Source organism: Tribolium madens, unplaced genomic scaffold, assembly GCF_015345945.1.
Source record: "Tribolium madens isolate multiple individuals breed KSU strain unplaced genomic scaffold, Tmad_KSU_1.1 Scaffold_20;HRSCAF=117;Tcas5.2_LG4, whole genome shotgun sequence".
In the NCBI taxonomy this organism is placed as follows: Eukaryota; Metazoa; Arthropoda; class Insecta; order Coleoptera; family Tenebrionidae; genus Tribolium; species Tribolium madens.
The window spans coordinates 14,525,739-14,540,886 of NW_025400985.1; the positions used below are offsets into that span (position 1 = coordinate 14,525,739).

Here is a 15,148-nt window from a genome sequence, read left to right on the forward strand (position 1 = left end):
GTTTAATTTTTTGGTAATTTTATGGATTTTTATTTTTTTTCTACATGTTATTGACGATGTGCCACTTTCGTTTTACCACAGGTTCAAAGGGCATTAAAAAGTCTACAATGTGTAAAAGTTTAAAAAAAAATCGAGCCCTGGGAAGGGGTTGGAAAGTTTGATTTTTTTTTAAATTATAAGAATTTTTATTTTTTTATTATTTGTTATCAACGATGTGCCACTTTTTTATTGTTGCAAGTTAAAAGAGCATTAATAACTTTACAAGCAAAATCCAGGTCTGGGAAGAGTTCGACGGCAAGAAGATTACCGTAGGCCATTATCACTTTTTTTTTTAATAAACCATAATTTTATTTATAATGATTGTGACAAATACAAAAGGACCACTTTTTAAAAAGGTTAGGGGTCGTTTAGAGTTTATTGTCTTTATTTTACTCAATTTGTAGAGGATAACCAAGACTGAACTGGTCCGCTGTAATTCTATACTTGCTATCTTCACCGAGCTTATGCATGATTTTTTTTGCCAGAAAAAACGGTGGAAATTTAGTCGTAGTCAAGCGTGGGTGACTCAAAAGTTGTAGAGTGGTACGTGCAGAGTGTAATTATTGTATTTTCCACGTGCCACTAGTGTTTTCCGCAATTAATCATCAAGGATTAAGGGATGTTCAAGGGCGGGTCTCGGAGCCTGCCAAAAATGGAATTTCTAACCACTTGCTGACTTTAATGAGATTGGTGATGGGTGGTGAAATGTTGTTGAAGACCCAGGAAATTTGACGATGACATGTGTCACAATAATAAAATAGCAAATAAGTAATAAAAGCACAATACAGGCTGTTCATGCATCGAAAAATATTAAATAAGAGAGTTACATCCTCTGAAAGGGGTACATTTTTTAATGGGTTTTTTGCAATATTTCAGTAACCATTGTAGATAAAATTACAACATTTGGTACAACTGATAACCTTTATACACCCAAACGAATTCGAAAATAAAATGTCAGAGTTTTTACTCAGGGGCGTCCTAAACTGGGGGGGTTTAGGGTAAAAGTATCCTAACTATTTTGGCTGTTGGTTCTTGTCACTTTCAGCCATACAATTCTAAATTTCATAGTTTTTCACAAAAAATAGGTCTCTTGCGTTTTTTCGATATAACTGACCGTTTTTGAATGAAATCAGTTCAATATGTGTTACAGACCATAAAGAAGATAAAAATGAAAAAATAAATTTGTCTAACCGTTTAAGATGCCCGTGAATCTTGACAACAGATCTTTGAACTCGTTCGGTGTTTAAAGGTGTCAGCTGTACCAYCTTTTCTAATTTTATTTTATTTTATTTTAATACAACCCGACAAGATTGTTGAATTGTTCATCAAAAGCGTACTCCAATGGAGCGCTTTAAAAATTGGAATCAGGATTGCCAACAGATTCATTCATTGTGGATTACTTTGTACTTCGACGAACACCACCTTTATTTTTATTATTTTATTTATTTATTATTCGGTTTTCATTTGTCTGAATCTACAATATCAGCTTTTTGTAAATACCCAAATCAGCTAATGGCTTAACGCACACAGCGTACAGCATTTTCAATAAATATCAGTAATTTGGTCCAATTTGTCAGATTTGACACAAACGACTCAGGAATAGTTGTTTAGATATTATCATTCTTACAAACGATAACAATTAATTTCCGATTGTAATTTTTGTGGTCAGTACCGTCGCTTGCGTGTGAATAGGGGTTAATTTATCTTCATTATTTTTGACCTAGTGGAAAGGGGTTTTTCGGGCTTGTTAGGTTCTTCTAATAAACCATTTTTTAGCAGATTATATCGACTAACTTTTTGATTAATTAACATTCTTTCATATTTCTCTAAATGACCAAGTCTACCTAAAATAATAAAACTTAAAAATATTTGTTGTTGGTCTTCGTTCAAAATAAGTTCGTCAGATCCTTTTCTACTTTTTGTATAAACTCTTGTGATAATTCTTGATAGCATAATACAGTGAATAAATTAAGTTTGCTTTTGAATGCCCTAATAAATTCTCTTAAAAAAATATTAACCAATAAAACAGCAGATATTTACTTTTGTATCCTAGCAAGACCAAATTCAAGCGAATATTCTACTCGTAATAAAATACAGGATGTTTCAGGACTTTCGCCAGACAAAAATTTTAAGTAAGATAAGATCAAGAACTTGAAAAAAATGTTTAAAAAATTCGATCTGTCAAATTTATTTTTTGACATTTTACATTTTTTATGTCTATTTAATGATACTGATGATCATGTATATGTTTTTTTTATAATTATTTAGATATAAAAATATTGCCAATAAAAGCCACAAATAACATTAAACAGAGTCACAATTTAGGATACAGCTTCCTTGTTTCCTCTTCTAATAGCCTGTAGCAAAAAAACTTGGACAATTATATTTTCAACAGAAACAAATAGTCAAAAGTGCAAAATTTAAACTATAACTTCGAAATTTTTATATTCGTAGATAAAAATTTTAAACATTTTTTTCCATGTTCCTGGTATCTTACCTTACATAGTATTTTTCTCTGGAGCGCGAGTTCTGGCGCACCCTGTATAACTGGATATTCAACGAGAGATCGCAGTACACTCGATTATTTACCCGATTGCTATAAAAATGAAATCATGTGTAACGCAAAATTGCCATTTGGTTTATTGAATAGTCGTCTGTTGAATACAATTCGTAGTCAAAGATTGTCGAATATTTTTGACAACTCGTGTTATTATAACTGATAATTTTTGCGTGATATTGCGTTCTAATCAACTCTCACTGCAAAATCTTTTATAAGATCTTCAGATAATTTTCGGTGATATGATATATCTATCCAATCGCCGAGTACATTATGAAACTATCAGTTATAATACAACGAGTAGTCAAAAATTGTCGAATATTTTTATGAGTGGTCATCGCTTTGTCAACTATTGGCAAATGTGTGCTTGATGGGTTGAATCTTAAAATTTTGTTAAGATCACTCGATCACATCTTTTGTTATTATAAGTTCACAAGTAAAATTTTCTACTATATTTCTGGCTTTTAGGTGAGTGTGAATTGTGGTGATTAATTTGCTTATGTTTTTATAGCATGTTTTACAAATGACATTGTGTTTAGACAGGTGGCTAATAACTGGTTCGAGAATCAAGGAAATTACAGTTATTGGGCGGGACGGCCAATAACTAGGTTTTCTGCTTTTCCTTAATTTCCTTATATTTATGTTCCATACGATCTTTCCGATAATGTACAGCTTACCTGTTGAGCAAATTGCGTTTATCATCCTCCCACACAGTTATTAACCATGGGCCAATAAGTATCATGAAAAGGTGGCCAATTATTACACATATAGGGTTATTTCTGTGTTAGAAATTTTCAGTAGTACGCAGTGGCGGCTCGTCCTGTGGGGCACAGGGGCACGTGCCCAACCTCTCGTAGCCACGTATTAACATATTATTTTTTATTATGATACCCATTAACTTACGAAAAACATTCATCATTAATCAAAATTAGCTTCCGCAAATGCAAGAAACTTTGAGCTCAAAACTAGTTTCCGCGATGCGAGCACCAGAAGTTTGGTACCCTGTCGGCAGCACCCGAACAAGCGAGAGCGAATGCGATGATTGCCGATTCTAGGCCGGATTGGGGCACGAAATTCTGTGCTCATTCTCACTTCTCAGTAATGAGCAGAACAGTGTTATTTAATTACCTACTGCTTATTAGCTGCACTTTTTTTAGTTTTCGACTTGTCGGCACCAGTTGAGGGTTACAACTATAAAAATGGATCAAAATATGTTGGAAATAAATTCCGTGCAGTATATTTTGCAGAATTCCCACATACCATATGAAGTAAAAGTTTTAATAAAGCAGAAAGGCAGACCTACTCCAGATCTCGAAATAAAATTCAGTTCATCAAGCAAATCACGGACATATAATAGAGTTTTTAACCAAAACGTATATAATAAACATGAATGGATGTGCGGTTGTCCGGTGATTAATAAATTATTTTGTTTTGTATGTTTATTGCTCAAGAAGAACGTATCGGCGTGGACAAAGGGCGGTGTGGATGATCTGAKGCATATGGCCGAAAGAGCAAAAAAACACGATCGTTCCGTAGACCATCTGAGTGCGTGCATGGATTTCAGTGTTTTGGGAAAAACAGATATTCGCTCTCAATTGGACAATGCATACGTACGAAATAAAATAAAGCATAATGAACAAGTGGACAAAAATCGTCATATTTTGCGTCGTTTGATTATGTGCATTAAATTTTGTGGGGCTTTTGAACTGGCTTTAAGGGGTCATGATGAGAGGGAGTCATCTGAAAATCCAGGAATTTACAGAGGATTGATCAACTTTGCAGCTGAACTGGATTCTGTTCTTGCTACACATCTCAACGAGGCTAAGGTATTTAAGGGCACTTCTAAAATGATCCAAAATGAGTTGTTGGACGCAATATTTGCAGTATATAGAACCGAATTAACAAAAGAAATAAAAGCTGCAAGTTTTATTGCTTTGGAAGCTGATGAAACAACTGATATTTCTAATCATCAGCAAATGGTTGTCATAATTCGGTATGTTTCAAATAATGATCATATCCAAATCTGTGAAAGGTTTTGGTCATTTACTAGACCGGTAGGATGTACAGCCGAAGAATTGGCTAATTCTTTATCAACCGAGTTAAAACAGATGCTATCTCCTTCTGAGAATTTTAAATTAATCGCTCAAAGTTACGATGGGGCGTCGGTTATGAGCGGTAAGAATAATGGTGTCCAAGCCATTCTGCGAAAAACATATCCGTTTGCGTATTATATACATTGCTACGCGCACCAGTTCAATTTGATCATGGAGCAAGCAGCACAGTGTCACAAAAAGGTGAAAATATTTTTTGCAAATCTTTCTGCATTCTCAAGCTTTTTTTCTCGTTCTCCCAAACGTACCGCAATTCTTGATGAAATGGTGAAACGAAGATTACCTCGTGCGGTTCCTACTCGTTGGAATTTCAAAAGCCGGACAGTCAACACCTTATTCGAATATAAAGATTCTTTTATTGAATGTTTCGAAAAAATTCTAGATGGAGAACGAGTAGACGCAAAGACAATAAGTGAAGCATGTGGCCTCCTAAACCATCTTAAATGCCCAGAATTTCTCTACTGGCTGAATCTATTCCACTACATCATGCCACATGTTGAAATATTTTTCAATCAAACTCAAAAGCGTGGAATTAATGGTTTGGAAATACAGATTGCTGTAGAACAATTTGAACAGCAAATTGTTCGCATCAGGTCTTCAACTGACTATATGGAATCTGGAGAGGAAGAAGAACCCCCCCAAAAAAGACAGAAAACCACATCAGCTGGAGGTAGCAGAAGTGTTGTAGCAAAAGAGGTGTGTGATAATATTTTATCATAAATTAAAGAGAGGTTTGATTTTAAAGACCATCTAAGTGCAGCAAAATTATTTGACTCTGCAAATTTCAAGGATTATCGACTAAAATTCCCCCAAGAGTATTTTGATGCAACAGTGAAATCCTATTCTATGTTAGATAGTGTCAAATTGAAAAGTGAACTTTCCGTAATTTACGAAAGGGATGATATGCTTAGGCTAAACGGGATTTTGGCACTATTGGTGTTTATAAACGATAATAATTTAAAAACCGTATTAACAGAAACTTTCAAGCTGGTGAACATTATTTGTACGATGCCTATGTCTACAAGTGAATGTGAACGTTGCTTTTCCACTTTGAAACGGATAAAGACCTTTTTGAGAAGTACAATGACAGAAGACAGACTAAATGCGCTGGCAGTGTTATCTATCGAAAAAACATTCATTCGGTCCATACCAGATTTTGACAATAAAGTTATTGAAACGTTTTCTGCTGCTAAGGATAGGAGACTAGACTTCATGTACAAATGAAATAAGTAACTTTACTTTATTTTTTGCAAGTCTATAAAAATCATATTTTGTAAAACATGTTTTAAAAATGAAATGAAATGGTGGCAATTGAAACTCATTCGTTTTAATTTAAGCCATTTGGCTTTACTTAAATTATATATTTTTTTTCTGTGTGCCCACTTGAGAAAAATACCACGAGCCGCCACTGGTAGTACGTTAGATATTTGTTTTATTTACAGTTTCACCATGCCAAAAGCTCCAACTTATAGGCCAACAAGACCAATGAGCGCTTGCTCGAAATTCAAAATGCTCAAGGCATACCACCTTCTTCTTCTTGGATCTGCTTGATATGGAAACGATGAACAAAAACACGATTAGCCAACTCACCTCAGGTGAGGATGACCACTTTGTGTTTGAAACGCTGTGTGTTTGAAACGCGTTGTGTTTTAAATAAAAGTTTGGTGTGACGGGCTGATCGTGTTTTTGTTCAAGGCATACCACGAGCTACTTTACAATTCAAGTTAAAAAATCCTGCATGTCAAAGCGCTTTTGGTCCATCTCCAGTATTGACGGAAGATGAAGAAAATACTATAGTAAGATGGATCACAGAGCTCGCTCAAAAAAGCTTTCCCAGGAAAAAAGATGACATAATTTCTAGTGTTCAGCAATTTTTAAAGGAACACCCACGTTCGAATCCTATCAAAGGTAGCAGGTCTGGAGAAGGTTAGATGAAAGCTTTTCTTAAGCGTCACCCTTAAACTGTTTCACGTAGTACTGAGGCTGTTACTTCAGCTAGAGCGTGTGTATCAGAAAACGACATTAGAAAGTGGTTTGCTGACATCCATACAAAGATTGAGGAAAAATCCCTAGAAAATGTAATAAAAGATCCTTCACGTATTTTCAACGGTGATGAAACTGGCTTTCAAATATGTCCCAAAGCCGGTAAAGTTCTAGCTCCGAAAGGCTATAAAAATGTCTACACTGTTGATTATGGATCGTCGAAAAAGAATATAACAGTAATGTTCACCTTTTCTGCTGACGGAAAGACTTGTAGCCCAATGGTGGATTTTCCTTATAAAAGAATACCTGAGAAAATTTCGATGACTATCCCAGACGATTGGGGAAATGGGCCGCAGTGATAATGGCTAGATGACGGCACAGACCTTTTATGAGTACATCGTTAAGTCTTCCACCCCTATTTAATGAAACGAGGCATAGAACTACCGGTCATATTATTTATTGGCGGCCATAACTCACACCTCACATACTAATTGAATGTCCTGTGTGCAAAATTTGGCATAGAACTGATAGCATTATATCCAAATACCACCTGAATCCTGCAGCCCGCAGATGTTACCGTTTTTCGGCCTATTAAAATAGGTTGGCAAAAAGCAGTGAGAGAATAGCATGCTGAACACCCAGGTAAAGGCATAATCAAACTGACATTCACATCAGTTTAAAAAAAAGTTGTTATGTCAAGTGTAAAACCAGAAACACTTCACAATGGTTTTAAAGCCTGAGGCTTTATTCATTTAATGCAGACGCTGTGGATTATAGCAAATGTCTCGTTAGCTCAAAACACTTGAACAGTGAAAATGTAGACTGATAGTAACGGGAATAATATTAATCGCACGATGATTCAACATTTCTTGGTATTGTGAGAAAAAAAATAGAATTGTTTGAATAAATATACAATGCTGTTAATGACAATGAGGACAAAAATTTTTTTATTCTATACCGACTATGGAAGTATTTGAATTATTAAAATTTAATTGAATTGCTCTCAAACTAGCAAATATAATTATAGGAAATGTTAATACAGAAACATGCAGAATTAAATTCTCTTTCATTTAGTGAAGAAAAAATTATGGTGTTTTATTTAGAAAAATTGAGTTAAGGGTATTTGAAGTTTCCTAAACGTAACCTTACAATATGGCGGTTTCTTAATTATTTTTCTAATTATGAATAACCAAAAGACAGATCTAACCTTTCTCTCTCGTATACCCAAATACGATTTCAACACAATAAAAAATGGTAGAGTTATAGATGTTTGAATAGGAAATATAGGTAAGTTAACGTGATTTTTATTGATTAAAAAAATTGTCATTGTTTTCACAGCACAGCAAATTGAAAGTTATTCAAGAAGCAGAAAAAACTAAATGTAAGAAGTTTTATGTATCTCTTTGAGAACGAATGTCTTCCGATAATAAAACCTGCAATGAAATCACAGAAATTGAAGAAGTGGGCAATTGCTACAACTGACCTGACCAAATTTAAGATAAATGAAATAACATTTGTTGATATTTTCAATCAATTATATAAAAAATGAGTGTCCCGCCCACCCACACTTCGACTGAGTAGGGGGTTTGGTACTGTTTGAGCAAGACTCAGAAGCAAGAACCAGAAGAGTTACAATTATGAGCTTTTTTGTGGTATGCGGTGGTCAGTGGTCAGCGTTTTGAAAATTTTACTCCCAGAATAAAAGAGTCTATACAATAGATTCAATATTGAAGAAAATATAGGACGTGCCGTATAACGCCAACTTCGACATGGCTCATATTTCAGGAAAACCATCTTGGAAATTTGGTATTATTTATAGGAACAGATCGAATTCCATGCACCAAAATAACAAATTAGTCTTATATAGTCAACGTCGCTACGTTTCACTTTAAAGATTTTTTCCGACAGCAACAGTTATGTTGACGGTGGACTCCGTAGAAGATATTTAAAACTTAATGGCACGCCGCACAGTGGAACGGAAAGCACCAAAAGAGCGACATCGGCTCAAATTAAAATGGTATTTTATAACTTAAAAGACTAGATAAAATGATTTATTAAAACCTTCCAAAGTATGTGAGAAAGCAGTGAATTATGCGAAAATAGATTTCCTGCCATTTTCCTCAACTTGTTCATTTCAAGACCTGCTAATTTTGTGGAATTTTGGATGATTGTTGATTATTATTCTACGCCATTCAAAAAAAAAATAATTTATTTCCAGAAAATGTTTTATATTTCACTGTTTTCCATTTTTGCTTATAAAAATATGTTTTTAATGACATTTTCACAAAGACAATAATTTAAAAAAAGTTCCAAGTTGTTCCGGAAAACGGACTTTGTGCTCTTTTTCTCTAGGTGTTAAGTGAGAGAAATTCATAATAATTACATCCGCCGCAATCCGCCTAGGGTTGGTATGGCATATTTGAAGTTGTGATCAAAATCAAAAATCAAAAATGAACTGCCTCAATAATTTTTAATCTTGAAAAAATATATGTTCAAGTAAAACTACGTTGATTAGGATTGCAAAGATGGTGTTTTGATGGATTAAATCGAATTAGGGACGTCCTAAACTAGAGGAGTATAGGGTAAAACAAATTTAATTTTAAATATTTATGATGTGTATATTCTGTAAATTTATAACAATTAAAGTGTTTCTTCGAATCTCCTGTTTATTTAATCAAACGAAATATTTACATAAATACCAAATGCAGTACGCCCATCGAAGTCCGAGTGAGCGAAGCGAGAGAGTGCTACATATTACTAACATTATAAGAGTTGAAATTTTGAACAGACTGTGATTTTCAAAGGAAAATAATCACAAAATTTGCAACAGTTGTAATTCAGATCATATACTTCAATAGACAGAACATAGTAAAATGCATACAAATAATAATTTAAACTCTAAAAAAATCAAATCATCAAATTYGAATCAACGCTTTTCACAATTGAATTTCGTATAAATTGAGACCAAAAGAATAAACAAACTTGCTCAAACAATGTGACAGAGAACTCACACTATCAAATTCGAGTAAAAATAAAGCAAGTCCTGTTCTAAATCCGGAAACGCTTCAGTACTGATATGTGGATAAAAAGTTTTAACGAGTTTAAATTCGAGTCTATTTGAATAATATATATAATATATATTTGAATAATATATAAGTGGTCTTCCAAACTATCGAGCAATCAAGATAATTTGTAATCGAGTCTTCTTTGCATCCGAGAACGTATGTCTGTTTTTGAACTAACTGTATATGAAACGTCAAATAAAACGACAAGTCGAAAAGTAAAACGTCAAAATGGTCTGGAATTAGTCGCTCACGTATACGAATAGGACCGTTCTTTTTTGAAGGTGAATTATAAATTTGTATTATAATCATCACCTTTTTGATCATGCCACTTTACCTTTCGACTTGTCAATTTACTTGACATTTTATAGACATACGTTTTCCAATCCAAGGATGACTCGATTACAATTACTTAATTACAAATCTTGATCGCTCAATACTTGAAATAATTAAAATCAATTTGTATTTTTTACTTTTGAAATTCTTTCTATATTCCTGCAGCTTTTTATCTAAGATTTCCAGATCTTTAACGACTTTAACGACAAGTCGGAAAATTCTTTCTCATAGAGAAAAAACCTCCTACTCACTGTATGTTTCATATGTTTAGTGTAATTAAATTCTTCGACAACGAATAAATATGACTCGTAACAACATAATACTCAGTTCTTGAATCACGTTTCATATTTTTGTATAAAAAATCAGCAGATTGGTAAACTCCTCCTTGATGAAAAAAGCCAAAAAAAAAACTAAAACTAAATTGAGAATAATCCACAATTTGATGAATGTATTTGTCTTGGCCACTCTAGACGTGGCTTCTTTGATCGTTGTTGCTTTGATTAAAATATTATCAGTTTCGGGAAACACACTACTGCTACATAAATAAACCAGTGGAAGTATTAACGGGATCAAAAATCGTGATTCCTGGTGGGGGAATATCAAAAAAATTGCCAAAGGGCCCAAATATGATAACATCATAAGCCGTTTTATACTCCGCTCAGTTGGTAACAATTGATGTCGATCAGTCATAAAACTGCAAACACAAAGAGATCTAATCGGTTACTGTTCAGTTACTTATTTGTAAGTAGCTTGGCAAAAATTGAAGTATGCGAATAAATTGAAAAGTAGAGGCATGTTTACAAGTAGGTGTAAAAATTGAGGATGTAGCCCTTGTTTATATAAATTATTCGAGTCTATATTGTATAAAATGAAGTTTAAAGGAGTGAAAACGAAATTATTGATTGCCACGTGTAAAACCCCAATTTCTCCTCAGGCTGTATACTCGTAATTATAACACTGAAGAAAATCGTCGGAATCGACCACACAATCAGGGCTAATCACTAAACTCGTATTGATAGAAATGCTCCAGTGTTGCCATATCAAAAACATAAAATTCACCAGATCCGACTTGAAAAATTTGACATATTTTCACCAAATTATTTGTATGGCTATGTTTCGCAAAAAACGCAGTTTTCAGCTTGAGAATCTGCTTAAACTCTTAAAAAAAGTAAAAACAACATGCTTTTCGGTATAAGTCTATGATTTTTCTTCTTGTTTTCAACAAAATTTTGCGAATTAATCGTGTTTCTAGCTGAAAAAATGCTAAAGTGGTCGAGAAATACAAAATTAATGTAATTTTAAACTTAATTTCTTAATCATTGAGTTTGTTTTAGCGAAATCTAGCGAAAAACCTAAGGTTTTAGTACAAAAACGTCCTTCAAAGCATTTTCGACCAAATTTGTGGTTTCTAAGCTTATTTTTGTATTAATTTTGCTCAAAAACCCGTTAAATCAAATAAAACAAACAGAACAACATCAATATCAATCAATCAATTTGAGATTTTGAAAAATAAATGCCACTTTGCCACGATGCCACTTTGACAAAAGAGTTTACGAAAGTTAAATAACAAAAATGCTTCTGAAAAACATAATGTTATTAAATGGCAATTCTAAAAAACAGCTTTAAGATAAAAAATACAAAGTCATTGGTAACAAGAACAATCATTATTCAATTATATAATTAATTAATTTTCAAAGTGACATCGTTGTCAAAAAAATACAACGCCAATGTAAGGAGATTTGAAAAGCAGAGAAAAATTGTTTTTAGTCCAAAATCAAGAGAAAAATTAACTATTCTAAATCTAGGTCTAAAATCAAAGATAACATTTTTTTCTTTTTGTAAACTCATTCCGGAGACATACTGTTTAAAATTCTTTACTGGGCAGTCAATTTCTTCCTCTAGGTACTTATTTCTTTGTTTACTTAATGCAAGTAATATTTATTTATATGTAATTGTGGAGATCGACTAAATAGAGTATAAAATCATTCATTATTAATTTCTTATTGTTCATTATCTTGAGTTTTTGTACGACAAAATATAGAAAGTTGTTCCGTATGTATCACCGCTGAGAAGCAGTTGTGATAAATAAAGAGCTATCGAAACAACGGTCTTTAATTGAGACCCAGGTCACCACAATTGGCGACGAGGTAAATATTCTTATTTGGAAAAAAAAAACGGAAACTGGGTGGATTAAAGTCTACCAAAACAGCCGATTAAATTCGTTTAAGAAATCAAAGGGTGGATTAAATGCTACCAGAAGGATGGATTAAATTCCACCAGAAGGGTGGATTAAATTCTACCAGAGAGGTGGTTAAATTCCACCAGAGGGGTGGAGTAAATTCTGCCAGAGGGGCGGATTAAATTCTACCAGAGGAGGTGGATTAATAAATCCTACCAAGTGATACAAACCGAATACGGACGTTTCGACAGTCGGTCGCATTGATGAGGGCGGGGTACGCACGCAATGCGTTATGGTACGACAACAGATTTGACATTTGACAGCCACGATTAGATTAAAAGTGCGACATTTGGCACGTAACGTTATATAAATTGTTACACAGGTAAGCGAACTAAACTTTGCTAACACAAAAACACATCAAAACATACTTCAGAGTGGATCAAATCCAATAATGGACCAATCTTCAATTAAACATTTTGCCTGCGACTAATAGCTATCGAGTGGAAAAGATGGTTGCGATCGGTAACGCTGTACCTAAATGCAGAAGAAATCACAGACACAGTGAGAAAGAAAAACAAATTATCACACCTGGGCGGACCGCAACTTCAAGAGGTTGCATTCTCTTTACCAGGCGCCCTTGAAGACTATAACCCCGAAACAAAGAATGACGTATTAAAAATTGACGCCCTCGACAACCACTTTTCCCCACAACAAAATTCTTGCTTCGAAAGACATGTATTTCGAAGTATGAAACCAGAAGAAGGAGAGAACCTGAGCAAATTCGCCATGAGGTGTAGGTCACAGGCAAACAAATGTCTGTTCGGCAACAATGAACGAGAAGCTCGAGAAATTACCATTAAGGACAAATTAATGCATCTGCGGGCTCCAGTGGAACTAAGAAGAAAACTTTTAGAAAAAGAACTGTCACTTAGTGAAGTCATAGAACAGTGTCAAATATACGAACAAACACAATATCAAAACAAAAAGGGTTCTCAATTTGCCGAAAATGTCAACTATATCCAAAATTCAAGAAATCGCAGATACGAAGAAACGGCTGAGTGTTCCCGATGTGGCTTCAACCACAACCCCAAAGTAGTAAGAAACTGCCCCGCTACCAACATGAAATATCGTCAATGCGGTCGCGTGGGCCTAGACCTATCCTAGCCGTGATCTTACACAAGAGAAACGGCGATTTAACTATATACTATCTGCAGCAAGACAGATGGTAAAATGTACTTTTGGAGCGTAAGTGTTCAAGTTTAGAATTTTTGATACACAAATTGGTGTTAACCCTGACATAACACATAATGTAATAAAGGCGACTTGTGCTCTCCATAGCATGATACGAACTGTTGATAAAGAAGATTTAGAATCTTGTAGTAATACATCATTTAGAGCTGGTGCATTTGAGCCACTCACAGAATTATTAAACAGGACTCTCAATCAATTCACTAAAGAAGCAAGAGATATACATTATAAATTTAAAGACTATTTTAAGGGAATAGTTGCAAGAGATACACAAGATGATATTATTGCAATGAGAGATGAAAATATAGTTGAGGAGTAGAGTATGTATGTCAATATAAATAAAAAGTTAAAAAATTCTAGAAAACTTTTATTACCCAAAAAATAAACTCATAAGCTCACAAGTCATTACATGAACAAGCTGCATAATTTTAAGCTGTAGCTCCATCTCTTGCCTAAAATTTAATTTCTCTTCCACAGTTTTAGCAACACCCATAAAAAATGTTTTGTCGCCGACATTGGGGGCGTTTAGCAGGTTGGAGCAAAGAGCGGTGCATTTTTTTTTGGCTCCAATGCAATTTTTTTCAAGTGACGCAAATGAATTTAGCAAAATACGTGGTGTTGGGGCGAGCGGCGGCCACGCCGCCGCCGAGCCTCATCTCTCTCTGGAACATCCGTATACCCCAATCGGGGGTGCAGCCTCCGTGAGCTTCAATCGGGAACGCAACCCCCGTAACCCCAATCGGGGGCGCAGCCCCCGTAACCACCAGTCGGGAGCGCAGCCTCTTGAGTCCCATCAGGCTCCAAACATTAGTCAAATCCGACAGGATTTAAAAAAATTAATATAAAATAAAACCTGATATTGTGAACCGTACTAGGGGCCGAAGCCCCCGCGAGCCCCATCCGAGGCCGTACCCTGAAGTGACCTAAACGTTATTTTACACGGCCTAAAAGACACTTTGCTAAATAAGAATAAAACTCACAGGATTTGTCCACATGTATTTTTTTAATTTTTTCAAGTGGCGCGAGTGATTTTAGGAAAATGTGAGTTTCTGAAATAGACAGAGGATGAGAATTCGATAATTATCAAGTTTAGGCGATTCAAAGATGAAATAGTGAGTTACGTGTTGTGTGTTTTTTTATTTTATTCAAGTGATGCGAATGAATTTAGTAAAATGCGTGGGGACATTTTTTTTAATTTAAGCATTTCTTTAAGAAAATTTTAAATGTTTTTTGCAAGTCTAAAAATTTTTTAAACCAGTACATCTGACACTTTCTTAGTCTTCCTAACTGTCTTCTGTAGCACGATGTTTTGAAACGTCTCAAATGACATTTTTTTAATTTAGGCATTTATTTAAGAAATTTTTAAATGTTTTTTGCAAGTCTAAAATTTTTTTAAACCAGTTCATCTGACACTTTCTTAGTCTCCCCAACTGTCTTTTGTTGAACGATGTTTTGAAACGTTTCGAATGACATTTTTTTAAATTTAAGCATTTCTTTAAGAGATTTTTAAATGTTTTTTGCAAGTCTAGAAATTTTTTAATCCAGTACATCTGACACTTTCTCAGTCTCCCCATCTGTCTTTTGTAATACGATGTTTTGAAACGTCTCGATTGGCATTTTTAAAACTAAATTT

At 34.3% G+C, this 15,148-nt stretch overlaps 1 pseudogene; it reads right to left on the reverse strand.

Annotated features, from left to right (window-relative positions):
• Positions 1-9,626: 9,626 nt before the first annotated feature.
• LOC123005297 lies at positions 9,627-12,583 on the reverse strand (annotated as a pseudogene).
• Positions 12,584-15,148: the final 2,565 nt, after the last annotated feature.